Source organism: Biomphalaria glabrata, chromosome 6 (assembly GCF_947242115.1).
Source record: "Biomphalaria glabrata chromosome 6, xgBioGlab47.1, whole genome shotgun sequence".
Classification (NCBI taxonomy): Eukaryota; Metazoa; Mollusca; class Gastropoda; family Planorbidae; genus Biomphalaria; species Biomphalaria glabrata.
In genome coordinates this window covers 43,439,062-43,457,138 of record NC_074716.1, presented here as the reverse complement: position 1 = coordinate 43,457,138, position 18,077 = coordinate 43,439,062, and the positions used below count along the sequence as shown (strand labels likewise).

The following is an 18,077-nucleotide window of genomic DNA, read 5'->3' as shown; positions in this document are numbered from 1 at the left end:
GATACTGAAAGTTTAGTCGTCAAGTTCTTTGCTGTGTTTTTATTTGTGTGCCAACTAATACATCTAGCCAGAAGATTCAGAAATACGTAACATTATGTTGTCTATAGGTAAATCCGGCCCTGATGGGTAAATTACATAGGGGAAAGCCTGAGCAATAGCTTATGGTGTAGAAAGTTATCACTCACACGGTAATTTCTACCCACCCGTAGCAGTTGGGTTCTAAAAAATGGCGAATAAACTACCCGATACAGTTTGGAATCAACACCGCTGCAGGTTTTGCTAGAATGTAGGTCAGTGTGTTGCAAACTGCCCAAAGGTAACAAGCTCTCGATAATTTTCTCTGGGGGTTGAAGCCACAAGAACAACCAAAACATGAAAACATTTTTATGCAAATCTCACTAACTTAAAAAGTTTTTAAAATCAATATTGTATAAAACAAAATAACAATGAAGGTTATAGAGATATACACATAATGTCTTTTATACTAGATTTTTTCAAGATTAAAAAAACAATGTCAAGGATTCGCTGTTGCGATCTTAAAAAAAAAAAAAGAAAAAGAAAAAAAAATAGGACCTATTTAAAAAAAAAACACAAAGCTTATGCAAAATGTAGTTGTATCAATTAGTTTTGATCAGTCATGGGATTAAATGATACTATATATAAACCAGGAGGATTCGCGCCACACGTCGACCTCACTCTCTCACCCTAAATATAATTAAGCACATTCTTTTTTCGAAGCAAGATTTTGGCAAACTTTCAGCGCAAGTCACTATAGTAGTCACCCCCAACAGCTATAAATCTGTGCGTTTAATTATATTTTTACCAATTGTTTTTTTTTTGTTTTTGTTGTTGTTTAGCGCTATTTCATGCTTTTAGCGCTATGATCCACTCACTTATCTGGACCAGTTGGAAAAATGGGGGGGGGGGGGGGGGGGGGAGGGCAGAAAGGGATATCTGGGTGAATGTTTACCGTAGTTGATTTTTAAAAGCATTTAAACAGTTACTAAATAAAAAAGGAACGACCTGAATTCGAACTCGTGGCGACGTGCTAACCACTCTGCTAGCGAGGTACGAATGACCAGAGAAGATTATATAATTTATATATTGTTTTTTTACACTTTAGAGCGGCGACCTATAGAGGGGACTAACTCAGCTTATACAACACTTAAGTCAAGTAAAATTTCTTTCCCTTGTTCGAGATACCAAAACAAAATAATTAATTACGAATATTTATAATAACGAATTGGTTAATTTTTAAAAAATGGATTTTTGTATTGCCAGGTCAAAGAAATAATTGTGCGAAATTTCCGTTTGATCCGAGACTGGGTGTCGGAGAAAAAACGACAACAAACTTTTTACTAGCAAGCCAGACAGACAGACAGACAGAGTGACTTGATATAAGCGTTACTTTACTTTGTGATTTATATTATAGTTATAGAGTGGTAATTTCGTCATATTTTTATCATAAAGCGCAGGTGTAAGTATATTCTCTATTGAAAGTCTCACGTCTGTAATTTGTAAGATATACATTCATACATGTATAATTAAAATTGTAAAAAAAAAAATATGAAAAATAAAATATGAAGTTTAGTTTACATTATTATTTGAGCATAAGGTATTGATTAATCTTTTTTTTTTTTTTTTAAATAAAAAGTTGAAATGGGAAGAAGGAGAGCGAGAAGAGGAGCCTCGTTCCTAAGTCTTTGTTGTGACGTCATGGTTAGCGCAGCGCGCACTCAGGGCGGGGCTTACGTACGTCGCGAGAGGCACGAGCTGGGTGTGAAAACAAGACGGGTGGGGAGCTGAGGTGAAGGGCCGGAGCTGGGTGCGAGAGAGAGAGAGAGAGGGAGGGAAACTGAATGGACTGGACTGAAGCAGCACGCTTGGTTAGACGAAGGCAGTAAACAAACGTCCGTTAGGTCCAATTAATTTCACTCGGCTAACGATGTCAACACACACACACACCGACGCTGGACACAGTGGATATAGAGCAGTACACACCAAACTCCTGTGATGCTGTACAAAGACAGCGGAATACCGCCAACACGCTAAAGGTAAGATCTTGTTGTTTACGAAACCGAACAGCAGACGAGACACTAGACGAGTGACTAGACTCTAGATCTAGTCTACGAGCAAGTGTGTTGACGACTGACAGGAGCATCCTTTGTGACTTAAACACGTGTGTACTACGATTACGATCAAGTATCTAGATCTAGTATTATCCCTGTAGAATGTGGACTCAAGATCTAGACTATAGAGTCTATATCTAATTGTCGTAACCTAGATCTACAATTAGTACAATTTAAGTTATTAACTCCGTTATCCTAATTTTATTTTTAAAAGGATCAGGTAGATCTAGAAATACTTGCAATCAGCACGCTATTCACGCATGACGAACTGTCATGATCTAGAATCTAGGCCTAGATTCTATATTTAAAATCTTATCATACTATGAAGCTTTGTCCGATTCAAGGTCTAGTTTAGATTTAAACTAGACCTTGAATCAGACTAGAACCTAGAGTCTAGATCTCAATCCAAGCCTTTTCTGTTCCTCGCAAGACCAGACCGTTATTATGGATAAACTCTAGCTAGATCTAGTAAATAAATCTAGACTCTATAGACATAGAAGTGCAAATTAAGTTTCTACCTAAACCATGGAACTAGACTCTAGACCTAGAATCTAGTAGAGTTCAGGTTTATAGTTAGCCCTCCGTACCGTCGTCATGATGATCCTGAGTTTGAACCCTGCACGCCTCCATCCTCTGATGTCCTCCAGAAGTCTGAACTGTGACGCAATAATCCTCATCCGTGAAGTGACGTCCGAAGTGTATAAAGAAAACAAAAACCATGCTCCACTACATTAGCACATAGATATGATTATAACGTGATTATCTTATTTTTCAATGAACGTCTGTAATCTATAAGATCCAAGTCACATCACCCATAGTAGAGGTAGACTGTCTTCAATACTAGGCCTATCCTATCTAATAACATCATCCCCTAAAGATATACTGTCTTCAATACTAGGTCTATCTTATCTAATAACATCATCCCCTAAAGATATACTGTCTTCAATACTAGGCCTATCTTATCTAATAACATCATTACCTAAAGATATACTGTCTTCAATACTAGGCCTATCTTATCTAATAACATCATTACCTAAAGATATACTGTCTTCAATACTAGGTCTATCTTATCTAATAACATCATTACCTAAAGATATACTGTCTTCAATACTAGGCCTATTAGATGCTATCTAATAACATCGCCATCCACATCAGCCAAGTCATTCTTTTCTTCCTTACTTATATATCTATTTATTTAAAGTAAATGTAAAAACTAATGTCATAGTCATACTTAACTACTGAGAGTTAGCTGTAGCGTACTTAAAGGCAAAAAGACCATAAGTATCAATATGGCTTAAAACTGATTAACACCCTGACTAGTAAGTCGACTACTAGCTGTAAAAATGACATTGTTGTGACAGTATTTTTTTTGTCTAAAATTCATGCCGCAGGCACAGGTCTGAATCTCACGTTAGTATTGTGCGTCTTTCCCTTGTCACTGAATATTGTCAACACTACCTGAGTACCTGCGAAATCGGACCGGGCCCTGCGAAGAAGATTAAGGGGTTAAGGCCTCACAGTGGCGACTTAGGTCTTTTGCGTTTGTTTCCTAAGTGTCTGTCCGTCCCAGGGTTACACTGTGAGTTCAAATCCATTACGACGACTTATCACATTATCCAAAGGCTTAACTATGTTTAAGCTTCAATATAATAATAGATACGTGAAGCTTTATGCTTCAACAATCTCCCATTGGTCCTTTGTTGTTTCTTGGCGACATTGTTAAGTTAGAGGGTCCTTAGATAGCGCCTTGCTCAGAGCTGTCCAATATTTCTATATGTTTAATTCACTATTTGTACTTGTAGTCATTGGGCGCTGCCATCACATATCTAACATGTATGCGTAAGTTACTAAGTTACGTAAGCTTGAAATCTATGTTAATTAAACCCAGCTGTGAGTTTCTTAGCCTGGATATAAAGTTACATGCGCATAAATACGCTGACATCTTGATTCACGATAAGCCTTACTCAATATTGTGATAAATATTTGTTACATAGCTCCAGTAGTATCATTTCTAATAATAACAATTAACTTCTGTAATGTAATGGACCAGTTGGGGGACTTACAACAAGGTAAACAACTAGGCCTATTTAATTAATATTCTTTTAATCATACATTTTTAAAATCGAGTTGTGCACATTGCATCATTTACTACACATTCTAATTATACATAGCTGCTAGCTGTTTCCAAATCTAATTCAGCAAATAAATAGGTATTTGTTTTCAGTAGTCTAGATAATACACTGTATAACTTAATAATTATTTACATGTACACTGAATGAAGTCAGATAAAAATATATATTGAATAGTTCAACAACAAAACATATGAAACGGCCAGTAACAACAGACTTTGAAAGCTACAAATGAATAACAGTAATAAGTACTGTGCTAAAGGGAAGCAATTGAATAAACTATTTCCACCTCTCCGATAATATAAAGGCCTTCCAATTAGACTTATTGTGCTCTATTACTTCAAAATACAGTCATATTTTAGTGGCAATTTGTTTGTTTAAGCCACCAAAATATTTATTACATTCAAATTTCGAATACCATTTATTTTACATAATATCTCACAATTACTCAATTATTAAAATTAATTACTTACATTAACTCAATTTTAATTAATCTTTCTTAATATTTCACAACCAGCTTGTCTGTTCTAACACCTGATTACCATTATCGATCTGCCGGTTAAACAATACTAATTCATATTTACAATTTTTTACTCTTACATTGAACCGCGAATTTTAAAAATATATTTTCAATTTCAGCATATTTCACCCCTGGTTTGTCTTAAGTAAATCTAACCGCGGTTTCTACAAAGTTGATATTAAAGCGTAGTCGTAGGCCATTTTAGAAGCACATTAAAATAAGAATGAAACAACCTTTCACAACAATGTACAGAATCATCAGATAATAATACTGTCATCGAAATGCAGTTTCGAACACCGGATGATATTAGATTCCTTAGTTCAGCTTTCTCAACTCTCTACTTCCTGTCGACATCAGGGTTATCAGATGTCCAGCAAAAACAAAAAATAAAAAAAAAATGGACATGAATAGGTTTTAAAGGTTGCGTACTCCGTATGGCCTAAAATGTCATGTGAAAATATAAAAAAAAGTAAGCAAAGTTCCTCTTTCATAGCTAACGATCTATAGGGCAGATGTTGAAAGGGTCATCTGTTTCTGTGGCCCATGGGTAACGTGGGTGTCATGTGGCCAACACAACAACCCTTTTGCTTTTCCCCAACTAACGTCAGGCACCCATTAGAGCTGGCTGGACAAAGAGGCGTCATAAAGATCCCGAAAATAAGAATTTCCAGTCTTCATATTGTCATAAGGTTTCGAACCATGGACTTCTCGGTTCCGAAGCCAACTTTTGCCACTTCCCGTTCTCGGATCAAGCTGAAACTTTGCGTAATTATTCATTGTCGTAGACAATTCATAAATCAATAAAAAGAAAATTAATCGATTAGTTAATTAGTGGTAATTGATTTATATATTTTATTTTGTAAATATATAATAAAAAGAGGGTAAAATCCTTCGGTATTGAGAGCTATGGAAGTATTTGTGCGATTCCTTCCCTTTAATTAGCTTTTTAATTCAAATGTTACACAAGTATTTTTAAAATTTTGCTTGTTTCAACAATCTACGTTGTGAACAGTGGTGTTCATTTATAATTCCTTCTCTTCATGTGAACAGTGGTGCACGTTTATACTACGTCTGTTTATGTGAACACTGGTGCACGTTTATACTACGTCTGTTCATGTGAACACTGGTGCACTTTTATACTACGTCTGTTCATGTGAACACTGGTGCACGTTTATACTACGTCTGTTCATGTGAACCAGAACTTCTCAAGATCTGTGAACTTTTATTTAAAAAAAAAATTATTTCCACTGATCAACTCACAGTCGCAGAGAATGAAAGGAGTCGACTCTCTCTTGACTTTGGTCCTTTCTTTTCATTAGACACATTGTGAAAGGAGTAGACTCTCTCTTGACTTTGGTCCTTTCTTTTCATTAGACACATTGTGAAAGGAGTAGACTCTCTCTTGACTTTGGTCCTTTCTTTTCATTAGACACATTGTGAAAGGAGTAGACTCTCTCTTGACTTTGGTCCTTTCTTTTCATTAGACACATTGTGAAAGGAGTAGACTCTCTCTTGACTTTGGTCCTTTCTTTTCATTAGACACATTGTGAAAGGAGTAGACTCTCTCTTGACTTTGGTCCTTTCTTTTCATTAGACACATTGTGAAAGGAGTAGACTCTCTCTTGACTTTGGTCCTTCTTTTTCATTAGACACATTGTGAAAGGAGTAGACTCTCTCTTGACTTTGGTCCTTTCTTTTCATTAGACACATTGTGAAAGAAGTAGACTCTCTCTTGACTTTGGTCCTTTCTTTTCATTAGACATATTGTGAAAGAACAAAAAATTCTCTTCGTATTTTAATTGCGGTACTTATTATTGAAGCTGTATTGTAAAGCCAATGATACTCAGCTTATTTTATTTCATACTTAGATGTTCGTCGCGGCACGCACGATGATCGGTCACAAGCGACATCCACAATCATCTTTCCAGCTACCACAGTGGGGGCTTCTATCTCGGTATGCTATTGATATAATCTTGGTATGCTATTGATATAATCTTGGTATGCTATTGATATAATCTCGGTATGCTATTGATATGATCTCGGTATGCTATAGATATAATCTCGGTATGCTATTGATATAATCTCGGTATGCTATTGATATAATCTCAGTATGCTATTGATATAATCTTGGTATGCTATTGATATAATCTTGGTATGCTATTGATATAATCTCAGTATGCTATTGATATAATCTTGGTATGCTATTGATATAATCCCGGAATGCTGCAGAATTTTGAACATTAGAACATTAGAAAACATTTTACCGCTTTATTATGTTTATTGCATGAAAGAGTCGAATTTGAAATCACCATTGATCTGAATGATCTTTATAAAAGATTCATGGAAGAAACTCTGGCTACATTACTTTTTCTTGCACATGATTTAAAAAATAATCAAACACTTACTAACTATAAATATCTCACACCTAATTAAAAACAAATGCTTCTGTAATGCACACATTTTATTGTCATAGTTTTATTTTCGAGATGTTATCGCCCTTTGTGGATATAACTTATTGCGGATCTGAAAATATCTAATCCTTTATTTTTTTTTTTGTTGGTTACACTTTTGTTTTAGACCTCATCACCTTTCCTGGTGTGTCTGCCATGAACTGTCAGTGAGGATTGATTAAGTGAACTGGATGTCACTTTAACAACCCTAACTGAAAGTAAAGAAAGAAATGCGTTTTGTCACATTGGGGCGTTTCTGTCAAAAATATTCACACACATTATGACCAGTTTTCTTTCAAGTCCTTGTACTTTGGAATAAAAGCTTGACGAGTAGTGTGAATACGTCAGTACCAGTCGGCCAGAGATAAAAATCTAGTCTATATCACAATGCCAAAGCGTCCCCTCATTATAATTACTCTTGTTATGAACCCGGTTGAATGCAGGGTACATGTGCTGGTCATCAAGTGCATAGAATAAAAATATCTGGCTAGATCTATATTTTACTTTACTTAGCGGTGCAAGAGAATCTCATATAACCTCTCCTTCGTGGTGGAAGATGAGCACAGTTCTCATTTCCCATGAACACATGTGCAATCCTTGCTGTAAGAAGCAACATGAAAGATGAGAATGTGGTTTGTGCCTTGACAATTTCTTAAAATGAGGGAGATTAGCGCTGCATCAGCCTCACTCTCTCTCTCGTCACTTGCCAGCTAAATCCAGTGGCTAAACTGGAGCTGGCTTGGGGGTGCAGTGGATGACCAGTGTGCTCTACTTGTCCCACAGTGCTCCAAACGTTCCAAGGCGTTTGCTAAGTGACGCGTGATGACCCTTTTAGTCCAATTCGGTGACTTGAGCCTAGACTTCGCATGCTGGGTGGTGGACAAAGAAACCATAGTTTTAATAGATACTGGCTCTGGCTAACCCTCACCTGGCTTAGCTCGTCAGTCGAGACGGTTTGCCTCATGCTGATAACTGCTAGGAGCCAAAGGTGAGAGCTGGGCTCTGAGTGACGACCAAGGAGCCCGGCTGCCTAGTTGACACTCCTCCTACAGAACCCCATACACGCCATTAGAAAATCTCATAAGTCCACGATGGCTACATTATCTTAAAATTGTCATGATAAACAACAACAGCAGCGTACAAATAACATCTAAACATCCTCTTTAGAACTAAACTTCTTCTATGTGGCATTTGTGCAGTACTGCAATAGATATAGATATCTGCAGCTTGACACCTGTCACGTAGTCTGTTAGAGCGTTGTGACACCACGCGTCCATTGTATCTCTTCATTCATCATCTGTCTTTGGCCAGTATTAGAGTCTCTTCCGTTGACAGTCCATTAGTCAGTGTTGTCCTCCTATTGCTTCGTCAGTCTGCCTCTCCTTCTTTCCCTGGTTCTATTCCCTGCAGGAAAGTCTTTGCCAGCACTGAGGATCTCGTAATATGTTCGTTCAAACTTGTTTTTATGTGGTCAGAAGATCATCACCGGCCCCGATCGCCATGGTCATTTTTGACAGATTTAAATTTAATTTAAATGTTTCTGAGCTAATGATTTGAAAAAAAAAAGAATGTTTGTGGTCTATCCAGTGGCGTAGCTAGGTCGGGGGAGGAATTTGAAATTCCCTTGGGCCCCCACTTGAGGGGCCTCCAAATGATTTTTAACATTGAAAATGAAATATTACGCAAAAGGCTGGGGCCCCCAAAGAGGTCAAGCCCCCCGGGCCCCCACACTATGGAAAATTCCTAGCTACACCCCTGGGTCTATCAGAGTATGATTATTGTTCTTATATTTTACAAAATACATGTTACTGTTACAGTGTATGATATAGATAAGGTCATAGTACACGAGACTTACGCCTTGGGCTTCTAGTCATTATCCATTCTTGGCGGAGGGAAAAAAATGCTTATAACAAGAAAATGTAACAACATTTTTAGCCTGCTATATTTTTTAATTGAGGTTTAACTTTTTAGTAAATTAATGACATTGACCCTTAAATAAATCCATAACACCCTCCCCTTCCTCCAAACACACACACACGATAGCGATGATAGCCATTTTAAAATTTATTTTTGAATGGTAACTACTTTACATATTCCCCTCATTCCTCGATGAACTGGGTCAGGTTTGTATGTAACTAAAAGTACCTAACACAGCCAGTCAGGCATATTCTGTGGTGGAAGTAGGCAGGAGTAGCGAAGGGAGGACGCATGAAAAGAAGAAGAAGAAAAAAAGATTTCTTAAGAAATCATATTCACCGAAATGTCTGTGAATAACCTGCAGCTTCGGTATGTCTGTTCCCTGTGAACTAAACAAAGAGACAAGACATGTATGTGTCTGGGGAGCTTTGAGCCTGCTAGCTGCGCACTAGCCAGAACCCAGTTAATTCCACTTCGGATAATATGTTTCCAATTCAAAGACCTCCACAGCAATATCAAGTTGATATTTAGAGCAACCTTTTTTTTTTGGTTTCGTTTTATCCAGTGATTCAGTCACGTGCCACAGGCAAAAAAAAACAACAACAAAACAACAACAAAGAAAAAGAAAAAGAAAAGAAAACGTAAACAAAAAATACTTAAAAAAACAACAACAACAACAACAAATCTTATATTAAGTGTAGTTGTATCAACTAGTTTGGATCAGTCATGGAATTAAATTTGTAATAGATCTAGACTAGCAATAGTAAGCCTGTGTGATTACAAATATTTTTACCAATTGTTTTTATTTCTCAATAAATACGTTAGGATCCTATCATTTGTCTGGACCAGTTGGGAAAGCCAATATACTAACCTCTGTGCCTGGGAAGTGCTGAAGAAAACAGAAGGTCTTATAGTTATCTATTGTTTTTTTCAAAGTTTTTTCTTTGCAAAGTATAATGGTGACTATTTCAACTTATACAACCACATCAGTCAAGTACATTTTCTTTCCCTTGTTGGAGATACCTAGCACAGTAATCAATTACCAATAGTACATTAAGTGTTTATTTTTATTTTTTATTGATTCTTGTTGTGTCAGGTAAAGCTTCAGCTTGATCCGAGATTGGGTGTGAGGGAAATAACGTGTACACACATTTTACCCACACACACACACAGTGTTGATATAAAGGTTTGTAAAACAAAACAAACCAGCAGGTGAATTCTAATTGGTTGATGAATGTAGGCCTATCTAGCGGAATATCCTGGTCCAAATCCTTGAGGATATGACTTTAAGTCCTTTCCAAAAAACAACAAAACAACAACATATTTTATGAAAACTTACTTGTAGACATGCTTCGTGTTTTACTGACACTGAGGCTCTTAAGGTCATTTTCACCTCTAATCAAGCCCCATTTTTGTGACGAGAGGTAGCTATAGTTACAGGGAAACAGAGATCCATTCATTTGACCTTCTAAGTCTACATTTGCAGACGAAATTGTATGTCAAGATTTAGCCTGTCTAATTTGGTCTAAGAAGTATTTCGTTTTGAAAAAAAAAATTGTTATAAAATGTGTTCCAAATGCTATGGCGCTGCCACGATCGAGATTCATTCAAAGAGAAACCAAATTCATTGTAGTCCCATTTTATGTTTGCCGCTATGGCAGATCTGCAGCGCTACCGCAATCTGACTAATATGAGACTTTTAACTAGGAATGTACAGCGTCACATGGGGCGCGTTGGGTGAGTGGTTAAGCGTTTGGCTTCCTAACACGGGGTGCTGTTTTAAATCCCCGTGAAGACATAGATTTTGTCTCTAATCCATAAAGTTGGGTACGTAATGTTTTAGAAAAGACTATGTGTTCCGCTTTGGGTATGTGCATCATCAGAAAAGCTTTTTATATAGCATTTCCGGTAGACTAAATCTAGGTATATACATACATGCATATATAAATATATTTTTTTTTTCAGTTGGGTTTCATTAATTGATTGTGTTTAGAAGCCGCTTCCCTAAGGTATCACAGAGATAAATAATCTCATGGACCAGTTTCCGATTTGTTTCTGCCAGTTTTATCCGCCACTTGAAATCCTGATGGAAATATTGGCCAGTTTGGCTGAATAAAAGATTTTTCTTTTTTGTTTGCTGGTTGTTGTTTTGCTTCCCCTGCTAGTGGTTCAAAGATTGCGTGGACAACGAATACCGTGTCTGTGATTGTGCGCTTGTGTGTGGGTGATAGCTATGGATATCCTGGCACCAAGATAACCCTCTCATCTTTTCCCAATCTCTCCCCCCCCCCCTTCCCCAAACATTTATCGAATTTTGTGCCAAGTTTTCAAAGAATATGATGCGGTTGAAACATTTGTGTTTGGATGACATGGGTTCTAAGGGGTGGGGCGGGGGGGGGGGGCGTGTAACCCCCGGGGACCGTCCGGGTTTCGATTTCTTACGGAAGTTATTAGATCTGTTCAGTGTCTGATGGAACGTATGGCAGGAGATGGACACAAAAATACATTGGTGGCAGGCGGTTTATAATTTCAACGTAAAATTTAGTGACGAAGAAGAGGAATAGGAAAAGGTCCTAAAGACTTACTTTACAGTACTATCTGGTCCTAAAGACTTACTTTACAGTACTATCTGGTCCTAAAGACTTACTTTACAGTACTATCTGGTCCTAAAGACTTACTTTACAGTACTATCTGGTCCTAAAGATTTACTTTACAGTACTATCTGGTCCTAAAAACTTACTTTACTGTACTATCTGGCCCTATGACTTACTTTACTGTACTATCTGGTCCTAAAGACTTACTTTACTGTACTATCTGGTCCTAAAGACTTACTTTACTGTACTATCTGGTCCTATGACTTACTTTACTGTACTATCTGGTCCTAAAGACTTACTTTACTGTACTATCTGGTCATATGACTAACTTTACAGTACTATCTGGTCCTAAAGACTTATTTTACTGTACTATCTGGTCATATGACTAACTTTACAGTACTATCTGGTCCTAAAGACTTACTTTACAGTACTATCTGGTCCTATGACTAACTTTACAGTACTATCTGGTCCTAAAGACTTACTTTACAGTACTTTCTGGTCCTAAAGATTTACTTTACAGTACTCTCTGGTCCTATGACTTACTTTACAGTACTATCTGGTCCTAAAGACTTACTTTACTATACTATCTGGTCCTAAAGACTTACTTTACAGTACTATCTAACATTCTTTTTCTTCTCTCTCTCTCTCTCTCTCTCTCTCTCTCTTTCTTTCTTTCTTTAGTTCATTTTCTTCCTTTATCTTTCATTATTCATTCCCACTTTTCAACTCTCTTCTGTTCCTTTTTCTTAAGTGTTCCCTCTTTAGTTCCTCTCCATTGTGTTGCTACCCCCCCCCTCTCTCTCTCACCTCTCCAATTGATTATTTTATTACAACACTCCTACTAGCTCTATCTGTATGTCTCTTGCAGGTTGTTTTGAGTTTAGCGATCGTTTTTTTTCCCGACCTATTCTACTATTTCTAGTCATTCAATCGTTATCAAAATTTGCATACATGCCCATGTTCGATGACAACACATGAATCAATAAAATAAAATTATAAATTAATTATCAATATATATATATATATTTGTATAGGGGCCTCAGAACGAGACAGCTAGAGGTCACTCACGAAGGCCGCGGGATACACATTGGAGATCCAAAGAAAATCTGCTGCCGAGGACAAACGTAGACGGCGAAAAGAAAATCTAAATCGACCGCCTGCGGACAATGATTATGCTTGCCCTGGATGTGGCAAAGTATGTAGGTCACAGCTGGGACTGCGCAGCCACGGAAAAAACTGCATTCTTCACTAATCTTCGGACTCGTTATTATTAAATATATATATATATATATATATATTAATCTATAATATAAAACAGACAGTAATGCATGTGTATGTTAGTATAAATGTCCCGAATAAAAGTCAAAACTTCTTGACTTATTTTGATGAAACTTGGCATAAATGTTGCTTATAACATGACGTAGACCGTAGTGTATGTTTAATGTCCCCTATTAAAGATCGAAACTTTTGAACTAATCGGGTAAAACCGTTTTCACAGTTGATATCAATATGCCGGCTGAACTGGTAAACCCATTTTCACACTCTACTTTTATTTTTGAGGCAAAATAAAAAAAAAATTTGAAGAGAACATTCTCCACGTTTGACATAGACCTAAATACAATCCAGCAAATCAATAATATCCAAACTATGGCTATTTCCGGCTAGTTATAAACAAAATGTTGTAATGTGTTGGTTAATTTTCATTGTCTTAATTACCATTTTCACAAATGATTTTCCTGCTACAAAAAATACATTAACTTTCATTCTTCAGTGACTTACTGCAACCGTGAAAAGCAATGTAGTCCACACATATAAGTAATAATATAGTCATTGTTTTCATTTTCATACTTTGAATTATTTTATCCCTTTACTTGCCCCTCCTCCCTGTAGCTTTTTTTTCGTATGTTCTGTAAGTACCCATGTACTGTCTACATGTACTGTTAGTACCCATGTACTGTCTACATGTACTGTTAGTACCCATGTACTGTCTATATCCCACGTGTCATCTGTTAGTACCCATGTACTGTCTACATGTACTGTTAGTACCCATGTACTGTCTATATCCCACGTGTCATCTGTTAGTCCCGTGTTATAGCTACATTCCACTTGTCTTCTGTTAGTACTAATGTACTGGCTACACCTCTCGGCCTCTGTAAGTACTCATGTACTGGCTACATCTCAAGTGTCTTGTGTTAGTACTCATGTACTGTCTACATCCCACATGTCTTCTGTTAGTACTCATGTACTGTCTACATCCCACATGTCTTCTGTTAGTACTCATGTACTGGCTACATCCCACGTCTTCTGCTAGTACCCATGCACTGGATACACCCCACATGTTTTCTGTTAGTATATATGAACTGGCTACATCCCACGTGTCTTCATACAATATCTGGGCACTCAAGAAGCACTGAGACATGACTCCATGACAATGAATGGACCTCATTCACCAATCGTAAACAAACAACATTTTGCCACGTGGTTCTCTATATCTTCTATACAAATTACGCAATCCATTGAGACTGTCACGTGATACGTAATTTTTCTTTGTTTTATCAATATTATCACGTGACTAAATGTTGTTTGTTTACGATTGGTGAATGAGGTCCATTGTTTTCACCGTCAACTCCCCCCCCCCCCCCCACTTTCCACCACGTCGACCAAACCACCTCCTCCCCTAAACTTTGACCTTCCCTTTTGCTAAGTCTTAATCTGGCACACGCTTTGTCATTCAGACGTGTCACTCAACTCTGACCGTAGCTGTGGACAGTAATACGTGTAACTGACACGCCACTTAGACCAATCTGATGTCATTAACTAGTGACTTTACTGGTTGATTATACAATCCGTCAAAGTGTCGGAGGTGGGGGTTGAATGCCACTCTCTGTTAGACAACAATGCAGTGTTTGGTTTGGGGGCAAACAGGCATTCACTTTCGCTTCGCTTGTTTGGTATTCACTTTTTACTTCCCTTGTTTGGTATTCACTTTTTACTTCCCTTGTCTGTTATCAGTAGGTGAGAATGTCAAAATGTTCCTATAGCTGCTTGTCTTTTGGCTACTCTATCCATTGAAAGATGTTAGGTTATCGACAAAATTTTGCTTGCAGTCGCTGGCAGAATGTTTTTATCTTTCTATAGTCTTTAACGTTGGCTTCAGTTCGAAGTGTTTATTGACCGAGCTGAGGGAAATGCCACGGGCTACTGATGGCGTAAAACTGGCCTAAAATCAGATTACAGTTGAACAAAGGGAGGTAAGATCTATGCTTTTTTTTCTACATATTTAAGGTGATATTTGAGGACAGATTTAAACACTAAAAATTGGTGAGTTCAACAATTCTATAAGTCACAATCTCAATATGTAAGTCACAATCTCAATATGTAAGTCACAATCTCAATATGTAAGTCACAATCTCAATATGTAAGTCACAATCTCAATATCTAAGTCACAATCTCAATATCTAAGTCACAATCTCAATATCTAATCACAATCTCAATATCTAAGTCACAATCTCAATATCTGTCACAATCTCAATATGTAAGTCACAATCTCAATATGTAAGTCACAATCTCAATATGTAAGTCACAATCTCAATATCTAAGTCACAATCTCAATATGTAAGTCACAATCTCAATATCTAAGTCACAATCTCAATATGTAAGTCACAATCTCAATATGTAAGTCACAATCTCAATATCTAATCACAATCTCAATATGTAAGTCACAATCTCAATATGTAAGTCACAATCTCAATATCTAATCACAATCTCAATATCTAATCACAATCTCAATATGTAAGTCACAATCTCAATATCTAAGTCACAATCTCAATATCTGTCACAATCTCAATATGTAAGTCACAATCAGTGGCGTAACTAAGGGGGATGGGGGGGGGAGAATTTTAAAATCCCCCCGGGCCCCCACCTAGGGGGGGCCCCCAAAAGGGTGTCCGAAATTTATTTGTAAATACATAAAGTAATATATTTGATTGACAAATAGTGTCAACGGGTGTATTTTTTTATCAACATTTATGGATTAAATTTATCACAAAGACTAAACCTAGATATTTTAAAAATATTTTTGCCGCAGAGATCAATTTTTAAATATGACGAGTGTCTTTTGTTTTAAACTCTGTTGCCACGAATAAAACTGCATGATATACAGCGAATTCCAGGTATCTTGTTAGCTTTACTAATAATAGATCTAAATGGCGAGTATTATATGGCTACACTAATTAACCTTTAAGCAAAATTTACAGAATCGAGTATAACTAAAAGTAATTCTTAACAATGCTAAAATTGTCCATTATTCGGGTTTGGCGTCTATAATTTCAGAATTAAACTTCACACTCGAGTTATTACCCCTTTATTCATCTTTCCTCAATCCAATGGAAACTCTCTCTTTTTATTTACATCTAATGATCTAATCCTTTTGCTTTCGCACAAAACATAAACAAAAAATAATGACGTAATATCATTTAATATTAATACATCCTTCCTATTGAAGTTATTATCACACCCTTCCTTTTAAAGTTCTTAATAGTGATATCTACTAGCTGGGCCGGCCCTAGCATTTGCGGGGCCCTATGCGAAACGGATCGGCCTAGTCTGGGTAGGGATAAGCATAATGTCAAAATTATTTTTTTTTTTGAATTAGAAAATAGGCCTACTTTCGTCTTTGCAATAAATTTTTATCAAATGAAAGCTCGCAATGCCACTTTTTATTTATAGACACCCAAAATGTCAATTTCGTCTATTCTTCAGGAGATTTGAATTAATTCAAAAAAAGTTCAGGACTTTATCGTATATTCATGAGATTTCCTGGAGGCCCTGAAAAATCAGGAGGTCGCGAAAACCCTGTTATTTTATATACGTTATAATTGTTTAATTTAATAATGTACACTTGGAATTAGCGCTTGTTCCAACAGTTTGCAGTTCATTGTCTTCATCGGTATCATAGTACCCAGAGATGACTTCATCAAAACTCTTATTCAAAAAGCGTTGATGTCTTCTGTATGTTTTTCCATCATTTGTCTTTATGATGTAAAATCTGGGGGATGAATGTTTTTTTATGACAACTGCTTTCTGCCATGTTTGTCCTAGACGAACTCTCACTTTCTCTCCGACAGAGTAATCTTTAGGTAGTCTTGCTTTTGCATTGTATTTCACTTTGCTTTTCATCTGTCGTTCGTTGAGTAATGTCTCTGCATTTTGAGCTACCGATGGTTTCAATAGTTTGTGATCAGTTGGAATGATTCCCTGAGTCTTCTACTCGTCAGCAGTTGTGATGGTGAATACGGCAGTCCGCTTATCGGAGTATTTCTATACTCGAGCATAACGAGATATGGATCTTTCCCACTTTTGTATACTCTGAATCCTTTTGCTTTCGCACAAAACATAAACAACCAACAATGACGTAATGTCATATAATATTAGCACAGAACCTTCTTCATGCAGTGGAAAATTAAGAATTTTTTGCCTATCTGGAATTTTGGTCAAAGCTCCTGTGCCAAATTAATATAGTTCGGAAGAAACTACAAAAGTCTGGAATGCATATACGGGAATCTGCTAAAGAAATTAGTACCCTTTCATGCTTTCTGCAAAATGATGAGAAACTGACAAAAACCCAATCCATCGAAAAAGCAAAAGAAGGTAGTGAATACTATGGATTCCCTGTAATCAAAACAACCATTTGAAAGAAAAGACTTGATGGGAAGTTGAGTTCTAATGTAGGACTGTCAATACAACTGCAATTCAAACGTGTTGCGACAGAAGTGCTGGACAGATTTCATATGGAGATGAAGGGCAGATTCCAAAGGCTGGAAAGAAAATGGATACCTTTGGGTTTCTTCTTGAACCAAGACACTTGTTAGACGAAGACCCGCTTATGACTAACTGTGCTACTTTTCCTGTTTGTATGATGAAATAAATAGCAAATCGCTTTTTCAATGATGTCATTGATGCACGATCACTTGTCATCAACAAACCAGTAATACAATCACCAATAGACATATTGAGGAAACAGGCTTCATATGGTAATTACGTGTGCTCAAACTTTGCAACCTCCTCCGAATACCGCTAACTCAGGCCACTTCCATTACGTCATGTGAGAGATCATTCTCAAAGCTCAAGCTCATCAAAAAGTATCTCAGGAGCACAATGACGCAAGAAAGGCTTATCATGATTTTAATGTCAATGAAGTCACAAATACTAGAAAGTATCGATGTAGTTGATGTTATAGATGTCTTTGCTGCACAGAATGCACGACGTGAAGCGATATCAATTTAGATTTGTCACTTGTGCATTATTTAACTAATAAACAACGGTATTATTCATTAAAA

At 36.9% G+C, this 18,077-nt stretch overlaps 1 protein-coding gene across 3 annotated transcripts in view; it reads left to right on the top strand.

Moving 5' to 3' along the window:
* The window catches only part of LOC106063880 (beta-1,4-N-acetylgalactosaminyltransferase bre-4-like), a 139,715-nt gene that overhangs the window by 9,146 nt on the left and 112,492 nt on the right, over positions 1-18,077 (top strand). Inside the window, exons 1-2 of one of the 3 annotated variants that reach the window (XM_056032505.1) lie at positions 1,796-2,054; positions 14,878-14,990. The exons of 1 other annotated variant lie outside the window; for it this stretch is intronic. The gene's annotated coding sequence lies outside the window, so the exon portion shown is untranslated. Of the gene's footprint in view, positions 1-1,795; positions 2,055-14,877; positions 14,991-18,077 lie in introns of those variants that run through there. One more of the 3 variants, XM_056032504.1, reaches the window with a different exon arrangement.